This window comes from Lathamus discolor, chromosome 6 (genome assembly GCF_037157495.1).
Source record: "Lathamus discolor isolate bLatDis1 chromosome 6, bLatDis1.hap1, whole genome shotgun sequence".
Lineage (NCBI taxonomy): Eukaryota > Metazoa > Chordata > Aves > Psittaciformes > Psittacidae > Lathamus > Lathamus discolor.
In genome coordinates this window covers 64,120,546-64,143,548 of record NC_088889.1, presented here as the reverse complement: position 1 = coordinate 64,143,548, position 23,003 = coordinate 64,120,546, and the positions used below count along the sequence as shown (strand labels likewise).

At 37.1% G+C, this 23,003-nt stretch overlaps 1 long non-coding RNA gene across 1 annotated transcript; it reads right to left on the bottom strand.

Annotated features, from left to right (window-relative positions):
* Positions 1-3,456: 3,456 nt before the first annotated feature.
* On the bottom strand, positions 3,457-8,441 carry LOC136017905 (uncharacterized). The gene is made up of 3 exons (XR_010614148.1): positions 8,323-8,441; positions 4,250-4,376; positions 3,457-3,612 (listed from the first exon to the last, which is right to left on the bottom strand). It is a non-coding gene; the product is annotated as an uncharacterized LOC136017905 (long non-coding RNA).
* Positions 8,442-23,003: the final 14,562 nt, after the last annotated feature.

Here is a 23,003-nt window from a genome sequence, read left to right as displayed (position 1 = left end):
CATTTTCAGTAGGTCTTGGACATTGGGCAGAAGTCAAAAAGTTAAATATTCCACTATATTTTTTAAGTAATTTCACTGTTTTTAAGTCTACATTCATCTCTCAAAAGATATTTTTACATCAAAGGAAGAAAGAAAAGTAAAAATTCTAACTGGCAACTTTTTAGTGTTCTATCATTTTTTCTTGTAGGTATGATCATGGTAACTTTTTGAATTTCATCTTTGAAGAAGAAACTACTGATGTCTTTTAGGTCCTTTAAAGTCATCTAATGCACTATCTTTACTTTTTTCAGGATCTAATAATAACGAGTAAGAGTAAGATTAATCCTTAAAGGAGATAATGTCAAATTTCTTTCTGTCTTCTGAAAATAGAATGTACCTTGGGATCAATGCTTTCTTTCCTAGAGAATACACTGGGAGGGTTTGGAATTTTAAGAGTGGAAGAGCTCAAACTAATTGTGCTCTAATGTTATTACTAACGGCTGGATAAGAATACATAGCATTTTTGTTGATTTTCTACAGCAATATCCCTCAGGAGGGGAAGTTACTTACAAATAACAAGAATTCTTCAAGGTATCTTGTTCACATACTCATTCCCACAGTTGTGTGTATACGTTTTAGCTTTTACTCCCATACACAGTATGCCACTTGGGCATATTCAAACCCCACCCTTCTTCAAATATACCCTGTGTCATCTCAGGTCTGTTACGTAAAGATCTGGAGACTCCAAGAACAAGGGGAAGTAGGGAGAGAACACCACCTAAAGTACTCCTGTCATTGCAAAACTGCTCTATCAAGTGCAACAGCTGTCCTAGATTATTCTGCAATAGTGTTGCAGCAGGTGATAATGAGTATGGAGCTCTGTCTGGCATAACTTGGGCTCTAGATGCACAGGCCACAGTGTCTGAAAGTCTCTACCTTAGCAAACCTATTGCACACCTGCTATGCTCTGTAATGATTTGTGCACAGAGACAACTATCTTCTTAGACCACTGTGTCAGGAAAAGCTGCACAAAAGGACCAAACACAGTCCTGCGATTAGATGAAACTGAAATGTCACTTTGGAAAAATTCCTACAGTGTAATTTCTCCCCCAAAAGCATAGTATATGGTGAGTCATTCATACTGATTCGTATCTCTTGTATTCTCATTGAAAAGGTAGTAGCTACTCGGAAGATACTTTCATAAAATGATGCAATAAATGCAGCTTTCTGAGAGTCCTGAAATACTGGGCTAATGTCCTAGTGGGGACTGAGTTCTTAATATAATAGTCTACCAAGGACAGGCAGAATCTAATTGCAATAAGGTGGGTTTCTAACTGAATTATAAGCCGCATATAGTCAGCAATCTGCCTTGGGGCAAGACTGCTAACAATATTAACAGCTATGAAGTGCTTAACCATTCTGGTACTGAAAAGAATCACATAAACAGCTAGGATTAGCTTTTTATTCTTCGAGACTTAAATATTTCCTTAATTTTAAGCTGTCCCAGTGAAGACAGCTGATGTTTCAAGCTGGCTAAAGATACAGCTGTTTGTAATGTTTCTGTCTCTTCATGCTTCAACATTTTGTTTTAGCTAGAAAAGACAGAATATTTCCTCAGAAATTGGAAGAGGTTCTGCATTTGTGTTGTATTCATATTGCATATCAATTTTTCTTCACTGTAACAATTCTTTCATCCTGTGTTAGCGTACAGGCACCTTCTCATCATCACTGAATAAAACAGTTATAGACTTGCATGTCCCTCAGCGCAAAATGCTCTCTGAGGAAATCCTGTAGAATCATGTGCAGTCCTTTGCTACATTCTACTGAGGGCAGCAAAATAATTCTAAAATCTGTTCTGTAAACTATATACAAACCTATGTTTTTCTACAGGTACTTAAGAGTACTGATTTTTGCATTTCCTTTTTATTTTTTCCCCTGGGTGTAAAAAGGTACGTAATAGCTGCCATGCTTTCTGACGCGCTTTTTGCCACGCTTTTTTGCTTGCTCAGGTGTTGTAATAGGCTTAGGCTTCAATTTAGCAAAGCACGTGAGCTTAATTTCATTGTGGTGCACAAAGGATACGTAACTTTACCAGATAAGTCCCTCAGTACTGAGAAAATCCTTTATCCTTCTCAAGTTTGAACCTGCTTGATAGTTACTGTTGTGGTTTAAACCGATCCACTCACTCCCCCGCTTCTTGCCCTCCCCCTGCTCCTGGAGGGACGGAGAGGAGAATCGAAAAGAATGCAACTCCCACGGGTTGAGATAAGAACAGTTTAGTAACTAAGGTATAACACAAATCACTACTGCTACCACCAATAATAATAATGCTAAAGGAAATAACAAGGGAAGAGAATACAACATCTCAACACCAGCCGACCAATAACTCGCCCCACTCCCCCCAGCAGAGCACCGACCGATACCTCGTCCAACCCTGCAGTGAACCAGCCCTTCCGGATAACTCCCAGTTACATCATGGGCATGACGTGCTGTGGTATGGAATACCTCTTTGGCTAGTTTAGGTCAGGTGTCCTGTCTCTGCTTTCTCCCGGCCTCCCCTCCTCCCTGGCAGAGCATGAGACTCACAAAGTCCTTGGCCAGACCAAACATCTGAGCAGCAACTAAAAACATTGGTGTTATCTGCTACTGTTGAACCCAGGACAGTTACACAGAAAGCCACCCTCTTTAACAAGTTTATGGAAACCAGGTCTTTGAGAACACACTAGTTTTCGTGTTGCTATTACATACATGCAGTGGACTGCCTCATAGCTATTAAATATGTGATAATAATGCCACCAACTCTATCTGTCCAAACTTTTCTCACAAATATTGTTTCCAACCTGATACTAAGCTTGATAAAACTACAGGAGACTTTATTCACAGACTTGGAAAGCTGTTGATTGCTTGGCTAATCACACAGCAATCTGTCACAAAGCAGTGGCCACGACATCCCAAACCACTAATGATGTAGTATGGAAATCAAACAGCTTCTGCCCTTGTGTAAGTAATCACACATATTCTTAATAAAACAATCCAAAGAAAGAATGCCATGGCATAAGGCTATACATAATGTCTCTTTAAAATTATGAATAATTTTAAATCTTATTTATATTTATAAATATAGACTTATGCTATCAGTAGAAATATAAGCATATGAAGTCTATAGAGATAAGAGAAAGCATAAGCTCCTGAACTGTATTTGCATATTTTACAATATTACAATGCATATCTTGGCTTCTTCTAAAATTGATTTCAATGTATTTTGTTTTGAAGCTGCTACAACAACATTAAAGTGTCAAAGACTTCAATTTCTATACTACTCTGCCTAAACCTGTAGTCCAGTCACAGAAAGGGAGGCAGTGACAGCATAAGCTATTTTTTATTTTGCTTGGAAACACCTTGCAAATAAACACTTTATGGTTATTAAAACTTCAAGTTAATTATGGATAAGAAACTCTTTAGACAAGAAAAGCATGAGATATGCAGAGAAACACAGTTCTCTTGAGGATGCTGAGTGTGCAGTATGGTCACTGATCTGTCACTGCTGATTTACCTTTGGATCACCTTAATGTTTCTGTAGCAGCAGGAAATCTATCTTCCATGGGACGCTGTCAAGTTCAGAGATGTTGGTACCTTTCAAGTTTAATAAAAACACAAATTCTTATTCACCTAAAAATACTGAATCTGATTTGTGGCTTTCAAATAGCTGATGCAAATTTTTAAAAGCCTTCCAGAAATTAGTAGGTTTGTTAGAAAGTTACAGTAGTTGACAAACATGCTCCCAAGTCAAGGTTTAACCATATAAGGTTTAACCACTGGGAATATTTCCACATGCAGAAATCAAAGCATTTATAAGGGAAAAATATGTGAATTGACAAGTATTTACTTAAGAATGAATACAAACTTATTTGTTTATTTCACTACAGGTATCTCATTATTCAGACTTCAGTTAAAGCAACTTTTTTGTTAAATATTGAACTATGATAACCCTATTTTTTCTATAATGATATACTAGATGTTTTGGCAGTTACATGTCCCATAACCATGAGGTTGCTGTAGAACTGGGCATAACAAACATTTCTACTCTTTTTGTTTGTTTATTACAGAGTGTTAACAGAAAATTTAATGAAACTGGAGAAACTCAATGAGGAGAACCAACAGATGTTACCTTGTAAGCTGGGATTTCTTCCTCACCATGCTGGGAGAAAGGGAAGAATTATTTCATGCAGCTGGGATGACTTTTATGACTTTAGAAATGAGAGATACTTACTTGCCTTTCTGCAGAATTACCACTGCTCGTGTCGTGAGGAGGGAGAGAGAATTTGGAGATTTCATTTACACTCAAAATATTAGCCGAGTTCAATCATACTGGAAAACAGCATTATGGAAAAAATTATCTAGAGAAAGAGAGTAGATGAGATTTGTAAGTGAGTGTTCTGTCTAAATGAGACCCATTCAGCAGGCCTGCAATTTACTTGCAGATGAGGTGGGAAAATGAGGGAAGAGCAATCAGTTAGTAACAGTCAAGTTTTGATTTGATTGTTAATCCTGACTCACTGTGACTCCCTATTTACATGTTTTTAAAATGAACTAGAGCATTAAAAACAAGTTTCTCGTGCATCTTCAGTTTCACATACACATCTGAAAACTAGATACCAGACTCCTTTACTCACTTATTTGGAGAACTTCTTTGGGTCTTGGGTTGTATTAGTTTTGACAGTTTTATTGCTTAATTTCTACTGAAAAGAAAGCAGCCTATACCTCATTATAATAAACATATTACAAGGGTCACAATCACAGATTAGATGATAAAGGTTCCTAGGACATGAACACAATTAATCTAGTACTGAATGAATTTAATTCCAAAACAGTGTCAGTAAATTTTCTTCTAGATTCACTTGAGTCTGTTGAAAAAATGAATAAATGTTATCATCCATGTAAAAATTTTAAAGCATCTGTTGCCTTTATAGAATGGAAAATATATTTCTAATAAAGTCAAATAAAAATTTTTGATTATCGGGAGTACTATTGTATTTATCCTAGGGTAAATTTCAAACATGTTAAATTGCTGGTTCTGAATTCTGTTAGAGATTAATTCTGTATTAATTTAAAGTAAAAAGTATAGCAATTAACTGTATAAATTTACTCTTGATGTGCCACAGTGATGGAATAAATAATTTTTACCTAAAAGAAGAAAATAGTAGCCACATAACTTTTTTAGATTTTCTGTAAAGTATCTATATCAAAACACCTGGCTATTATATTTCTCTGGAGGAGAAACAACAGTATCTGTGGCAGCTGGATCTTGCTGCTTTTGGATGATAGAATAACAATTAAAATGTGTACATTTTTAAATAGAAACGTATAAAGAGTTGCATGTATTATGTGCCGTGAGTTTGCATTCCATCCAACAGCATGCAGAATTATATAAATAAAAATATAACAGGATGAAAGAAAATATCAAGAATACATATTAACATAAACTATCCAGTTTTAGCTTACAGATTGCAGACTAAAAACTGCTATAGAATTTAAAATAAATTAATCAGAATTTCAAACTGGTAGAGTGTCTGCTGATCGTTTTAAATAAGATTACAATATATCAAATTGGGTTTTGGAATTTCTGGATTGTTGTATTCTCACATGCAAAGTGTTTGAAAAGAAAAGCAAAAGCGATATGGCTCTTGGTCCCAAATGTCGTCAAAAAGCAGTCCCAGTTTAGGAGGAAAGGCATTCAGTGCTGTTTGGCCCTTCCCTGACTCCTAGGAGGTCACTCATGCCTTTCTCAAAGACTGATCACCTCAGCAGAACAGCTACAACAGAAGGACCACAGGAGATCCACATAGCAAATAACATGACTTTCAGTTTGAACATCTTAGACGACATTAAATCACTTTCACATGTTTTGTTCTAATTTTGCCCATTATTTTCAAAATCTTGGTGACCTCTGACTGCACAGAGCTCTGGTGGAATCCTAAAAAGGCTCAGATTATTGCTACTGCTCTTTCATCACCTTTTGAAAGAGGTTCATTTCATCCCTTGCAGAAGTGGAAGGGATAATCAGATTTTAGAATTCAAGCATTATTTGGATATTAGGTAGATTTAAGTTAGCATGAGGGGGACTATAATACTATAATCTGTGGGTGTTGAAAACCCAAGGAGTTATAAAAGTGTAAGTCCTCCAATTGAAGTATGGAGCAGTAAACCCAGAAAAAAGCTGACATCTGTAATGCATCAGGAATGTAAATGAACTCATTTGCATTTGTACCCTAGATGATAATTGAGAACTATCCCTGATAATTCAAGATGAGTGGAAATTTTTGAATTGGGTCTGAGTGCAATGTGGAATTCTGTGAAGTTTCTGACCATAGTAAAGGTCAGTCTACTTTCTTGACCATTGGTAAGTACTGCTGCTGCATTTCCTGTGTTTCCTAGTATGAGATCTTTCAGCTGCATATGCAGTCAAAGGCTACCTTACAAGGCACCTAGAAAAAATTACCTTTCCATCTATCTGTGTGTCTTTTTTTATTAATGACTATGTTCTAAGTTTTCCTGTATCACACAGATTCAAAATAACAAGCATGCTATAATATTAAATTCAGGTTTAAAGCAATCTGGTAGATTGGTTCCCATTTCACTTACAGTATCCAAAATACTGACAGGATCGAAATATGACTTGTACAGGGCAAGTGAAAAGGCATTCGCAAAATACATGCTACAATTAAAACTTTTGGTTACCAGTGGAATATTATGTTTTGGCCATCTTATAAATCAATAATGTTTAGTAGCTGAACACCAAGCAGTTTATTTTCCGCTAAAGTAAAACCTCGTGGTAGAACTTGGACTGAAAATGGTTTAAAGAAAGGACTTAATCTGATTAGGAGATGACAGCTCCATCCCATATCAATTTACAGAAGTCAGAAGCAGTTAGCTACATCAGTTTTTCTTGGTTATTATGTTCAATCTTGAATAAATGAGGGGGAAAGTCTGCCTGTGCTCTTCACATGCAGTTATTAAGTCACTCTTCTTTTCTGGTAAAACTCATTCACAGTGCTCCTTTGAAATACGATTGGTGATGCCAATTACCACAGGCATATCGGTTGAATGGAATATACCTAATTTTATTAGATAATAAGACATCAATGAAATCTGTTGTAATTTTTGTTTCCCTTACTATTTAATTCCTATGCTGTTTATTTTTTATTTTAGATGATGAGCATGCATTCTTTGCTCCCACTCAGTTTCTCATTATTTTTCCATTAAGTTAAATTTCAATATAATTCAAGAATATCCAAATTGCTGAATGGTGGTATTGCCTTTCAACAGCTAAAGCATCACAGAGTGAACAGCATCCTTCATCTATAATCTTTGACAATCCATCTGAAGACAATATAAATTTTGGAATTTAGAAACCATCAGCCAAAACCCCGAAACCTGCTTGCAATAAGGATATTTTATCATGCAAATGTCAATTTTGGAAATTAGCATTACAGGAAAACAGAAAGATCAAATTAAAACTGGAGAGTTCATCGGTTTAAACCAAATTATCACTTTAAACCGAGTTTGTTAAAAAATGAGAGCTTTATACAAAAGTGGATTGGTCTTATTGATATTTTAAATCAGACAAAGTGCTGGCTTCAAAATGTGTCATGGTTTAAACCCAACCACAAACCTCGTTCACTCACTCCCCCCCCTTCTTGCCCTCCCCCTGCTCCTGGAGGGATGGAGAGGAGAATCAAACAGAATGCAACTCCCACGGGTTGAGATAAGAACAGTTTAGTAACTAAAGTATAACACAAACCACTACTGCTACCACCAATAATAATAATGCTAAAGGAAATAACAAGGGAAGAGAATACAACACCTCAACACCAGCCGACCAATAACTCACCCCACTCCCCCCAGCCAAGCACCGACCGATACCTCATCCAACGCTGCAGTCCTCTCTAGCCCTTCCGGGTAACTCCCAGTTACATCCTGGGCATGACGTATGGAATACCTCTTTGACTAGTTTGGGTCAGGTGTCCTGTCTCTGCTTCCTCCCAGCTTTCCCTCTTCCCTGGCAGAGCATGAGGCTCAGAAAGTCCTTGGCCAGACCAAACATTTGAGCAGCAACTGAAAACATCAGCATTATCAGCACTGTTCCCAGGCCAAAAAATCAAAACACAGCACTGCACTAGCTACGAAGAAGGAGAAAAATGACTGCTACTGCTGAACGCAGGACAAAACGGTTTGGATTTTACCCACAGTTAAGTCCATTCTTTCTCAATAAGAGGCACTGGCCATGTGGCAAGACTTGGCAACTTGTTTAATTTTTGTAGAAGGATACATCTGATTAATTACCTTCTCTGTTCATAAAAGATTTTCCTGAAGAAACAAACAGAACCATACTGCTCTCTATTTCATCCGATGATTTGTGCAGTTCACCTTCTGGTGTACTAGGAGCTTTTGCAGGCTGTTGTGCATTTAGGTGGAAGGTGCAGTTGTCTAGCAGATAAAGAAAATATGGAGTTGATCATTATGCATTGTATCATATGTAGCAACTTAAAATAGATCTTAAATTAAATTGTGGTGCATAATGATAGAGCAGAACAGACTCTAGTAAAAGAAGTGCTATATTACCTCATGCTGCAAACTCTCAGTTGAGGCCCTCAGTCTTGTGCAGACCTCTTACAGTTGTTAATGAGAGTCTGGATTAAAAAAATTTAAAAAATACATGTTTTGGATGTGATCCATGCACCATAGGATTAGCAGAAATCATTGAGGGTATTCCCATGTCTACCAGGAACTACCAATGTAGACAGAGATATCTAACATTTTAAAAAATAAATATTTTTAAATAACATAAATACATCAATTCTTTTTTACTAGTTTAGACTTTCTGGCTTAGTTCGTTCAGGCTTGCAAAGTGACCTAACTCATTATTTAACAAACTTCAGAAATAGTTCATCACAATTTTGCAACATCACGTATTACCCCCCAATGCCAATGGAACATATTCAAGAAAGGGATAAGCAGAGAACGCTTGAACCCTTTGTCTGAACACACATGCATGTATTTATTTACATAAAGAATAAAAAGTTGCTCTGTAACAGTTTTCAGTAATTATTAACAGGCACTAGACATGAACTGTTAAACGAAGTCAAACTAATGAATTGTGTCAAACACACATAGATATCATTCTGGACCCTCAAAAATCCTCAGAAGAAATAAATATAAGCAATTTACATGTCTGTCAGTGTAAAACAACAGAGGTGGTCAAAATATCAGGAAAGATGACAATCCTGAGAATTCTCTTGATTTACACAGGAGGACCAGAGCTACAAGTATTTCTTCTTGTTCCACTTCATTGGATGTGGCACATATCTCAGCCAGCAAAGTCATACCTGCTTCCTATAGGAACTCACCAACCCTTGAGAGCTGTTGAGGGCTAGGTATGATCTATCAGGTGGAAAAAGAGTTGTGACTGGATTGTTCAATTTTATTTTCATCTAGCAGGCAATTTTAATTTATCACAGCCTTATTTTCTGGATCATGTGAATTAATCCCACAATATAAAATAATTTCTAAATTTTTGTAACTGTTTTACATAAAATGTTGCTATTTAAAGTCTCATTTAACCTTTCATATAATATATTTAACCAAATAAAAATCCTAAGGTACATATGCTTAGCCAACGGCATCTTTCTCTGTGATATTCAGGAAGTCGATACAGGAGCTGATTATGGCCAACAGATGGTGCAAATATTGCTTTCTTATAATTAAGATTTTTTTTTCCCTTATATTTCATAGCTAAATCTTTACACATCTAATACTGAAGAAAACAGCTATTCCTGCCACGATGCTCATTTAAAAAATTACTGTTTTTCCTGTCTTCCATATTCAAAATAGAAATATGTACTGTGCACAGTCTATGCTGTACAGCATATGTTTAGATGATCTCTCCAGTCTGATCTTGAAGCAATACTTGTTATCTTCATTTGGGCCTTATTTCGTTATGTCAACACCATCAACAAGCTGCATAACAAATCAACAAGCTACACAGTATTAAGGTTATTAGCACCAGTTGCTGGCTTGTTTTTTATAATCCATGTAATTTCAATAATTTCAATACAGTTTTGATTAAAATGTTTCCAAAGGGAAAAAACATCCTCCTCAGTTCTACTACATATGTGGTATCTCCAGATCTGACCGCATACCCTTTCCATGACCAGGTGCTAAAATATTGTCTGCTTATCCATAAGGATGAAAATTACTTTTTAAATTTTTAAGGCCTCTAAAGTCAACAGTCCCCCACTGTTTTGACAGTTACCATAAGGAGTTATTAGCACTGAAACCATAAGGCCTGTTTTATTGTCCTTTATGTAATTATTCATGCGCATGTCCATATGACTATTTTTACAACTCTGTAAAGGTTCTTGAGTTCTAATCAGTTAAAACATATTTATGTCTAAATTGAATGTATATTTGAGTATCTTGCTAATGCCTTCACAGATAATGTAATATACCATCTGTTGAATTTATCTGATCAGTACGTCTTTGTAGTCTTTAAAAATCAAAGTATCTGATAAAGTTCTTGAATAACATGAAAAATATTTCTCATGTGGTAGAAGGTTCACACAAAGTGTATGTGAGGCACTGGAACAGGCTGCTCCATGAAGCTGTGAATGCCCCATCCCTGGCAGTGTTCAAGGCCAGGCTGGACAGGACTTGGAGCAACCTGGTCTAGCAGAAGGTGTCCCTGCACATGACAGGGGGCTGGAACTGGATGATCTTAAGGTCCTTTCCACCCCTAATCATTCTATGATTCTATAGATAAATACCTCTCTATTCTGTATATTTGCAATAAATTTCATTTGTTCCTGAGTTTTTTAGTCCATCCTCCATAGCTTTCACTACCACAGGCTCGATAGCACTCCTCGTGTGAGCCAGTGTAGCAGCTTTAAGGGGTCTTATCCACTTCCCTACAATAGATATAATATCCTTCAGGTTATTGAGCCCGAAATACTAAAAGAAGTGACTTGTAAGGCAAAACTAAAAAGAAGCATTCAGGAATATAAAGCTTTAGTAAATGCAGAGATATAATTCTCTTCAGACTGTGTAAAAGGAACAAATAACTTATGCATCATATTCGTATCTGAGTTAGTCCAAGGTTTCATATGTACTAAACAATTGTATAGATGTTAAAGCAAAACTAGTGTATGCTATTTTCTTTCCAAATTGTGGTTAACTTCTGCCTTGCTCCCCAAAAACAAGCCTTTTCCCACTATTAAAAGAAATATTTTTTGGATAAGGGATTGCTTGAAAATAACCCCAATTTACTTTTTCTTAATGTTGTCTGTGCTTTCTATTTAATATTGTCCTAGGAGAGAACCTATTACATGACAACCATTCTGGTATGCAGTATTAAACACAGCTACATTTAACTATATATTTTAAACTGCTGGGGGTTTCCACACTGAGTTTTTTCCTTCTACACTTTAAGTGCCTGCCAGATGCCTTGAGTTACTTCATGTATATATGAAGACTCCTGTGAAGTCTATTCTTATTTTTACCAAGGCCAAACATTACACCATATGTGTGAAAATGTATCATTTCATTTGCTTTTTAATAGTTTGTTTCCTCAACATAGACAGTGCTATTCTTACAGTGACTGTTAAGAGATCCCTTTTGTCAAAAATCAGTATGGGCGGAGCTTCATATGGCACAAAGGCTTCTCCAGGTCAGGGCTCGTATATGCCTGAATGCTGAACTGTATGAAGAAATTTGGAATTGCAAAAATACCTATACAACATAATACCCTACAACAAAAAATCCTAATATACAAATAACAGTGCATTATGGAATGCGTTTTGGTGTCAACCGTGTAGCTTTCTCTTTTTGAGTTTTGTGGTATCTTGATCAGTCAAAAATTCTTTTTTTCCCTAGATTAATAAATTTCCCTTTTTTCAAATATATCATAAAATACATACAGTATTTTTATAATTCATATTTATCATGACTGCATGTGGATTTATACTAATCAATTTATTTACACTGATCAGGTTTTAGTCTGATATATACAAGTCAGTTAATATAATTATAGCTATTACAGAAAGTAACTTTTAAAAGGAGGAAAAGTGAAAAATAATCGAATTTATCCAAAAGAAGTTCCTGAAATAATACAGATGTACAAAAAATATTTGAAAGTGAAGAAAGAAAATATCTGCAATTATTTTAATACTTTTATCACATTTACCTTTCTGGTATTACACACTTCTGCAAGGCAGTTAAGAGGGTATTATGCCATCTTGTTAACATATACCCACTGCTTACAGCTCTTACTCTTACAAACAACAATTATCAGAAAATCAGCCTCGCTAGCTATGGAAATCAGGCTTATGCAAGAGCAGTAGGTTTGGTTTTCTGTCTGTTGGTCCTCCCCATAACATCTTTCAGATCTGATGGCTAATTTCAATCCAACCTGATGAACAAATAAAGGACTCAGGTATATTGCCTTCCTAAAAATTACATAAAAATGAACATAGGGTAGATGAGACAGACCTCAGAGTTTCCCCTCAGGAAAAGCTATCATTACTCCTTGTTCTTCCATTCCCAGGAGCAGCCACATACACACAGGCCAGACATCTAACACAAGAGCAGTTCCAGCCCCATCTTTTCTTTCTATACTGTACAGAGGAGGAAGGATGCACAGTGAATACCTACCATCAGCCAAAACATTCTCCACAGGAAACTCAGATCCCTTAGAGCTTTCTTAGGATGTATGCAAAGAATCAGCTATAATGTTATCCTTAATGCCTCATGACATCAAGGAGAACAGTGAATTTTATTTCCACTCTTTTCATTCTTGCTTCTCTTCTTTTTTCAGGGAAGCAAAGACAAAGTTTATAACATGCTAGATCAGAATTTATCCTGATCTCACTACTTTACTTAAAACTACCTATACTTCATTTCATTTTTTGCTCATACATAGGATGTTAATAAATCACAATTTAACTAAAAGTTTGAGCTGTAATACTTACATCAGAGACATGATTATTAATGATAATAACAATAATAATTTTTTAAAAATACCACAAAGGTAGGTGTTAACATTGCAGAATGGCCCATGAAGGAAAACCAGTAAGATGTGCAAAATGCCCCCCTCTCTAGATGTTTAAAACAGGTCTTTGTACTAAAACTCAGCTGTTTATGGGAATGCAAATATTGTCAAGTCTGAACCATTACTGCTGGAAGATAAAGAAGGTGAACCACTGAAATCTTAAAGGATTAGAAGAGAAAATGTGGGTAAACAACCTTTGTGAGATTTTTACTGAAACCCATCTAAATTAAAGTTACAGAAAGCCAATTTTTTTAATCCGGTATAGTCAAAGTCTTATTTTCTTTCTAAGGTTTTATAATTGTTAGGTTAATAACAGGAAAAAAATATTTCTATAACTCTTCGTAGACAAAAACAAAAGATATATATATTTTAAAGATTAGGACTAGAATAGAAGACTGCCTTTTGATATATGCCTTCAGTAATGTTTTCTGAAACAATCGAGGGGCCTTGAGAGTGGATTTTGTTTAGGTCATGCATCTTAGTTTTTCAGATGAAGATGGTCTTTGACAAATCTGAAATTACTTTATAAAAGACTAGGAAATTCTGGAAATTATTAAACCTGTCTAGGAAACTGCTGAAGAATTGACAACAGCAAGGACCTTTAATAAAGGAGAAGAGTTACCTTTTCTTTTCATATTCTCCATAAATCTATTCAGCCATTTTGTTCTTCATGCCTGTGGATGGCCTCAGGATGCTGGATTTCTCTGATATACATGAGCCTGAATCATTCTTAATTATCTTAGAAAAGGAACCGTTGTATTTACCTCCAAAACAGTCACTTTATTGTCCATCTGTTTTGTTTATTCTGGCTATATTGTACTTAGTACAAAAGCAAAAAAGAGCAAGAAAATAGAAACTGAATAGTGTCAGCATTACATACGCTTCCCTACCACCAAGTCACAGCTCGCTAATGACCCCATGTCCACAGTGACACACGAACCACACATTCTTGCTTACCTCACGTAAAGGGCAACATTTTAGCAACACCTTTCAACACTCCAGCACATATCCTTTCAGTAAGAGAGCATTGGAATTTCGGAATAGGTCTGTTCTGGCACAAAATAGTGGATTGTGTGAAGACAGCTTCCTTCTGCAAGTAATAGAGGAGCCGACAAGGAGAGGTGCCATGCTTGACCTCGTGCTCACCAACAGGGAAGGGCTGGTTGGAAATGTGACACTCCAGGGCAGCCTTGGTTGCAGCGATCATGAGATGGTAGAGTTTGAGATCCTCAGGACAGTGAGAAGAGCGTGCAGCAAGCTCACTGCCCTGGACTTCAAGAGAACAGACTTTGACCTCTTCAGGAACCTGCTTAGTAAGGTTCCATGGGATATAGCCCTAGAAGGCAGGGGGCCCCAAGACTCTTGGTTGATATTCAAGGCTCATCTGCTACAAGCTCAGAAGTGTTGCGTCCTGACCAGAAGGAAGTGCAGCAGGAGGGCCAGGAGACCACCTTGGATGAATAAGGAGCTGCTGAGGAAACTTTGAGGTTAGAAAGAGGCTTATAAAAGGTGGAAGCAAGGACAGGCAGCGTGGGAAGAACACAGGGATGTTGTCCTGGAAGCTAGGGACCAGGTTAGGAAAGCTAAGGCCCAGTTAGAATTAAACTTGGCTAGAGATGTGAAAGATAACAAGTCTTGGAAGGCAGACACAGGGGCTGTGAGAATTAAGACCTTGGACCCACTGTACAAAAGGATCTGGTTCAAGACCATCTTAAGAACCTGAACGCACACAAGTCCACGGGACTGAGAAAATCCATCCGTGGGTCCTGAAGGAGCTGGCGAATGAAGTTGCTAAGATGCTGTTTGTCATATTTGAAAAATCATGGCAGGTAGGTGAAATTCCCAACAACTGGAAAAAGGGAAATATAACGCCCATTTTCAAGAAGGGGAAAATGGATGACCCAGGGAATTACAGACCAGTCAGTCTTACCTCTGTGCCTGGCAAAATCTTGGAGCACATTCTCCTGCAAGGCATGCTAAGGCACATGAAAAACAACGAGGTGCTTGGTGACAGCCAGCATGGCTTCATTAAGGGGAAATCCTGCCTGACCAATTTGGTGGCTTTCTATGGTGGGGCTACAGAACTGATGAGCAGGGGTAGAGCAGCTGATGTCATCTACTTGGACTTGTGCAAAGTGTTCAACACTGTCCTGCATGACATCCTTGTCTATAAATTGGAGAGATATCAATTTGACAGTGTCGTGGTTTAAACCAATCCACACAGGTCGTCCACTCACCCCCCCCCGACCCTCCCCACTCCCGGAGGGATGGGGAGGAAAATCAGGAGAATGTAACTCCCACGGGTTGAGATAAGAACAGCCCAGTAACTAAGGTATAAAACAAACCACTGCTGCTACCACAAATGATAATATTGATAAGAGAAAATAACAAGAGAATACGATACCACCGCCGAACGAGTTCGACCCCCCTGAAGAGCCAGAGCCTGCCCCTTCCGGGTAACTTCCAGTTCCCCCTCCGGGCATGACGTGCTATGGTATGGAATACCTCTTTGGCTAGTTTGGGTCAGGTGTCCTGTCTCTGCTTCCTCCCGGCCTCCCTCGTCCCCAGCAGAGCATGAGACTCACAGAGTCCTTGGCCAGAATAAACATTACTTAGCAACAATTAAAAACAATCGGTATTATCAGCTCTCTGCCCAGGCTGGAAGTCAAAACACAGAGCTTGCACCAGTTACTAAGAAGGAGCAAAACGGCTCCTGGTAAACCCAGGACAGACAGGTGGACCACTCAGTGGATAAAGAACCGGCTGGATGGCCACATGCAAAGAGTTGTGGTCAATGGCTCAATGTCTGGCTGGAGACCAGTAACGAGTGGTGTCCCTCAGGGATTGGTGTTGGGACCGGTCTTGTTTAACATCTTTGTCAGTGACATGGACAGTGGGATTGAGTGCACTCTCAGCAAGTTTGCCGATGACACCAAGCTCTGTGGTTCAGTTGATACGCTGGAGAGAAGGAATTCCACCCAGAGGGACCTTGAGGCGCTTGTGAGGTGGGCTGATGCCAACCTCATGAAGTTTAACCATGACAAGTGCAAGGTCCTACACCTGGGTTGGAACAGTCCCAGACACAGCTACAGGTTGGGCGGAGAAGAGATTCAGAGCGGCCCTGCAGAGAAGGACTTGGGGGTGCTGGTCGATGAGAAATGAACATGAGCCGGCTTCAGTGTGTGCTCGCAGCCCAGAAAGACAACCATATCCGGGGCTGCATCGAAAGGAGCATGACCAGCAGGTCGAAGGAGTAGATCCTGCCCCTCTACTCTGCTCTCGTGAGACCTCACTTGGAGTATTGTGTGCAGTTCTGGTGTCCTCAACATAAGAAGTACATGGAACTGTTGGGAGAAGTCCAGAGGAGGGCCACGAGGATGATCAGGGGACTGGAGCACCTCCTGTATGAAGACAGGCTGAGAAAGTTGGGGCTGTTCAGCCTGGAGAAGAGAAGGCTGCGTGGAGACCTCATAGCAGCCTTCCAGTATCTGAAGAGGGGCAATAGGGATGCTGTGGATGGACTGTTCATCAGGGACTGTAGTGATAGGAGAAGGGGTAATGGGTTAAATCTTAAAAAGGGGAAGTTTAGATTGCATATAAAGAGGAAGTTCTTTACTGTGAGGGTGGTGAGGCACTGGAATGGTTTGCCCAGGGAAGCTGTGGATGCTCCATCCCTGGCAGTGTTCAAGGCCAGGTTGGACAGAGCCTTGGGTGACATGGTTTAGTGTGAGGTGTCCTTGCACATGGCAGGGTGTTTGGAACTAGATGATCTTAAGGTCCTTTCCAGTCCTAAGTATTCTGATTCTATGATTTCATTAGGGGAAGATAGCGTGCCTATGAATTATATAGTGTCTTTCCCACAGTATGTTCTTGTTCCATATAGACTATTTGTGTCTGTTCTACAGTATAAGAAAACCATTACTGGTACCCAAATCCTTTAAGTTCTGTGGGTTTTTTATGTTTTGAATATCCCGTGCATTTCAATGGAGCTGAATTTTCCCTCTGATGTACATAGCAACCTTAATTCAAACACGATATGCGGGTTTTGTGCATTAACAGCAAGAACAAGCTACTAAGACTACTACCTTACCTTTCTGTCAATCGATAAAAGACAGAACTATAATGTGCAGTAATTCCCAAATGATGTTTTCTTGTTGGTGGGATTTTTCTTTTAAACATTTGATATTACAGTGCTAGATAAACATTGTTTTCAAATCTTGGCTTTAACAACAGGGAGGTTAAAAGACTTATTTATTCATCTACTACTTTTCAGTGACAGCAGTGGTTATTTATAGTATGAAGATGGCAGCTTTTAAATCTGTAATTTTGTTGGCATTAAATTCAGAGTTCCGTTACGGCTAGAACTCTGTGACACAGAATAGTATGTCCATATGCAAAGCATTAAAAATTTTAATATTTCATACTTTACTATGTTAATGAAACTTAAAAAAATTAACATCACAATCAGATTTAAAAGCTCTAAGTTCTCTGTAGCTTCACCAGAGCTAATTTTTTATACTTGTTTCTGAATCACAATGTTTTTACTTTAACAATTTCTATAGTGATACTGTTATATGAACAATGAAATTGAAGATTTAAAATAAATGAGAAGTGTCAGGAATTAATTGTTCAAATCTGCTTTTCCTCACATTATGCTTATCACAAAGAAAATTTAAAAATGCTTAAGTACACAAGTTAGTAGATCCAAAAATTAACTACCCAAATGATAACCCAAATTTGCATTACATAGACTCCAAAGAAAAATTTTGGATCTTCTGTTAATCACACAAATTCCAGGATTTGGTCAGACATCTTAGATAGCTCTGATAGGATGTTTTAAGAGAAAATCCAAGGCAAGTCAATATGTCCTCAACTTAAAATGTTATTCTTTGTGCTATAACAAGGCATACAAAGAACAGAGACTCTTTCAAGTAACCAAGTTACAGTCTATTAATCCTAATACAATCAATTTAATCTGAAGTCTTAAAGAACCTCAGTACAGGAATTCATGTCTAATTGAGAAATTAATTTTAAAATTAGCTAGAATTCAAAATTTAATAATACACAATATTAAGGCATCTCAGTAGCTTTTTTAGTAAGTGAGAAAATTTGCATTTGAAACACAAGCGAAAAATTTTTTCCGTGGAATAAAGCACTGCCCCTGTGCTTTTATTATCTGTAGGATCTGTTGCCTATTCATACACAGAAGAACACTTAAAACCATTCAAAGCATGCAAGATGTTAACTTCCCAATTTGAAAATGGCACTGCCATTTTTCTTTGAAGTAGTACCAAATGCCAGTACAAATGAAGTAGTACAAATGCCAGACAAACTTTTTGACATTCTAAAATAAAAAAGAGAGATTAATTTTTTTTCTCCATGGGTTTTAATGTGTTTCTTGTCAACACTTTTTTGGGTTTCCCTTTCTAGATTTCCCTCTTTCTTTGAATTTATATTTGATACAGTGAATCACAATTCTTTCCATCATCATTGCCTTGTGAAAGACATACCTCTGTTTTATCTTCATTCCCCTCTATTAATTCCCCAAGCAGCATGCTAGCATTTATGCTGCTCATTGAAATTAGCTGAAGTGCATACATTCTTAGCCCAATGATTTGGTTTTGCTAGGAAAATCATAAAAAAAGAAGTGATATTGGCAGTTGGCAGTTTTTGAAGAAAGAATGATATGTCAGGAATCCCTATGATTACCAGCTATACCTACAGAGCAATAACTACCACATAATCATCCTGTCATTATCACCTTTTATTGAATTTTATCCTTTTTATGAGAAGTAAATAGTGTTGATTATTTGAGAGTGAGAATACAGCTGCAACAAGGTAAAGGTTGCTTAAAGATGGACGAAGGAAGAATGAATATTGGTTATGAACTGGAAGAGAAATGAAGAAAAGAAAAAAAATAGCAATGAGGTAGGCATGGATCTAAGCACTATGGAGCAAAAATAGCTTGGTGGGTTAGAAAATAACTTTTAGTGGAGATTTTCAGTTACACGAGGAATTCACGTGTGCAACTGCCACTGCAATTCAACAGAAATCATGGACAATATCGAGATACTTGTTTTGGTACATTAAAAAGGGATTGAAAATGGAAGGCACTGAAAATCAAGGAAGTCACCCATAAACCAAGAAAGTGACATACTTTTTACTGGGTACTTCACTTTGCAGGTCCTTGATCTAATTCAGTGTATTTCTTTAAGGCTGATTTTTTTCCTCTGAAGTCCCTACAATTAGGCTTCACTATGTGCATGGAAGTGACTTCCCCTTTGGCTTTCTTCAGTCCTGAGATAATATCTAATTTCCAGGTCAAACCTAGCAGGTCCTAGTTTTGTGCATTTGAGCAGGCTTTTCAGAAATGGACAGCAGAGTCCATATGAGACAGCAGAGCACCATTTGAGAGTGCTTTTTTTTAGTCAAAGCACTACTTTTACTCAAAAACACAGCTGATGTTTTCCATCCTCTATTTTTACATGGTATCTTAACAGTTAAAAGAGTCGAGTAGTCAGGGGGCAGATTCTGGTTTTCCCACACTCAGGAGGATTTTATAGTATCAGCTACAGCACAGCTGGTCAGAAACTTCATCGCCCTCTGTGAAAACATGTTTAAAACAATTGAGGGCAAAAAGACAAACTCCAAAAGAGACTTTTCTTCTTGCGCGTATCAATTATGTATTAGGAAAAATGGACAACTTAAGTTCTGGTCTCTCCTCTCCAGTACTGTCTGTTCATGCTGTTTTAAGAGTAATTAGTTAATTAGTATTGTGTGAAGCAGGGAGCAAGTTGCTAACTTCTGAGCCCCCTGTTTGTGTATCTAATTCCTGGCATCAATTGCATTACTTCAGTTTCAAAACTTTCCATAAACCCATTGATATTTGGGGATAGTTGTGATTCTGATCTGAATTCACATGACTGACATCCATCTAATAATTAATTACTATTATAGTTATATAAATATAATAGTAAATTTATATTGAAATTCCTTTACGTTTTATTTGTTATATCTTTGAGCTAATCTCAAATCTTGATTTCATTTTTCCTACTCTTTCAATTGACTAGTCTATAAAATGGATTTACAATCCCAATAGCCTCTCCTTCCGTTCCAATTATTTTAATGGTATTAAGAATAATTAATCTTTACAAACTCACAGATGTATCAAGTACGCAATAAAAATCATTAACAGTAATATCATGAAAATACTGCAGAAGCTTATTCTGAAATGTAGATAATCTTGCCTGCAATGCTGATCAATTAATACTTTTTAAGTAGCCTGATATTTATTTAATATAACCTTTACACTAAGTCTGCTTTGCAATATCATTTAATTAACTTGTGCGATGACTGCAGTTGTGTACATAAATTAAGAATTTGTAAAAGTAATGGTCAGTTGGGCAGCAACTAGTACAATTTGTACGTACAGTGACGTTAATTATGCTCTCAAATTAGGCACATCATTGTTTTAGATGGTATAGAGTTCTGGGCTTATAGGTATATCCCCTTCAACTTTTCATAAACGTTTCAAAGTAATGTCTATGTATACAGTGCAATTCATTCTTAGACCTACTTTTACAGACAAAATTAAACTAAAAAGAGCTTATTAAAATATAAAAATAAACATGTAACTACGTGAAAATCAATGTAAAATATTTTTAAAGATAGTTTTAAGCATCTAATATTTATTTAGCTCCATAACAAAATACTGTAGCTGTATGAAAAATAATCTACACACTATTTCACACAAAAATAAGAGTTAACTGAGACTTCTTGAGATTGTCTTTTTACCTGCAATGTCCATTACAGTCATTCCTCAGCACCTTTTCCTACACACTTCACCTCTGAATATTTCCATTGCTCATTCACAACCCATGATGCTGTCATGGGCTATCATTGAAGAGAAGTTAAATTCTGTGGGTTTGTCACCTTGTAGACATTCAGAACTAGATGTTCTAATGCTTTTCTTCTCAGCTCAATATCTGTCTCTCTATTTAAAGAAGAAGGAGAAGCATGCATGATTGACATGTTTTTTATAGTAATTATCCCTGCTTTAGCTGCCATACTGAATACTCTCTCTAGCATTCTAATGTTCTGTTGAAAAGTATCAGACAATTCATTGTTCTGAGAAGTTGCTTAATATTTAGATAGACATCCCTGAGTTAGTTTACTGTGAGTTCTCATTTAAGAGATTATTTTTAAATATATGAAATCAGTGATTACGATGAGGAATCAGGAGGTGGACTTGATGGATGAGACACAAACAGACACCAAGAAACAACTTAAAATTAGTGAAAGATACATTTGCAATAACTGGGTCTGTTCCTGGGCAATCCCATAAAATTATTAGTGTTTTGCAAAACGCAACCTGCTCCTTCAGGACAAGTTCAGAGTTAAATCTAAGCGAGTCTAAAGGATGTGGAGGACGTAAGTAAGTAGGACAGGTTTATATTATTCTGCGGTACTAAATACATTGTTGTAGGTTGACCCCAGCCAGCAGTTAACCCCCACTCCCTGTCACCTCAATTGTTCATTTATTTTCACTAAGCTGGATGGAGGAGAGAACTGCAAGGGAAAAAATGAAAAAACCCTTGTGGCTGGACATAAAGACACTGGATAAGGTGAAGAAAATGAAACCCAAATGCAAAACCAAGTGATGCCAAAGGAATCACCACCTTTTACCAGCAAAACAATACCCCCTGGTCTCTGAGTAATGAATACTTAGACTGCCCTTAACTGCTTGAAAAGGTGGCATCATTTCCCATATTAACATGAGAAAAACTACTTTAACCTGTTCTTTACATCCTGATAACACACAAATTACAGCTGCTTCTGCCTAATGTGAACAAGAAAACATTTTTACATTTTTATTAGTGCTATTTGTACATTCCAAATGTACAAATGTTTTTATTAACATTCATTTATACTAACATTAACTGTAAGAGCAACACAACCATACTTAGTTTCTCAAAAAAAAAGCCACCAGTATGTGGGTATAATGGTTGGACTTGATGACCATAATGTTTAGGTCTTACCTAAACGATTTTATAACACACAGAAACTTGCCTTGCTAAACACAAACTGTGTCTACAGTGTAATTGCAGTAGCAATTCCGTTGTGGTACAGTTCATACATACAGTTGCAGCCAGCTCATAACCAAGTATTTTTGTTACTAACAGCCATAGAACATTATCTTTGAAAAAGAAAAATTTGACGTGAAGACAAAAGGATGCTGGATCCTACAGAAGGAAAACAAAAAGAGCACATGGTTCTGTTTTGGAGAGGGTAAGAATTAAAAGGGGTTTAGGAAGGCAAAAACATTTTCTTATTAGAATTAATAAATTAGTATGAAAAAAGTGAACTTTGCTGAGTTTTCTTCTAATTTAGTTTTTATGCGAAATAGTTGCACAAGATGAGCTGAAGAGTTAGTTTAGCAGAAATGTATAGAATGACTTGAAAATATGGTCCTCGACATACAAAGCATCGGTACTGCAGACTTGTTTTGATTAATAGGAGATGCACAGGGAATGCTGCTGTGGGAATCAGACACCTTTCTCTGCTCAAGAAACCTACTCTGAATTTGTGTTGTTCCTGCAGAAAGATGGAGTTTCTCTTTTCATGGGTCCACTAACTGATTTAATGCATCCTCTGTCATACTGCTGCTGTGGATGTCATCTCTAAAGGGAAAGAAGTAAAGAAAAAGAGTAGAAAACTGCACATCAATCTATAAAACTATTGGCATTTCGAGCATGTTCAGTCTGTCTCTGTGATTAAAGGCAAATGGTACATACATGCTGATGTTTCCTCTGTTTTTGAAGGACACAGTATCTGGGTGTATTATATTAATACTAATCTGAGCCTCTTTAAGAATATTTATATTTATATTATATTATATTATTATTATTTATATTATATCTTA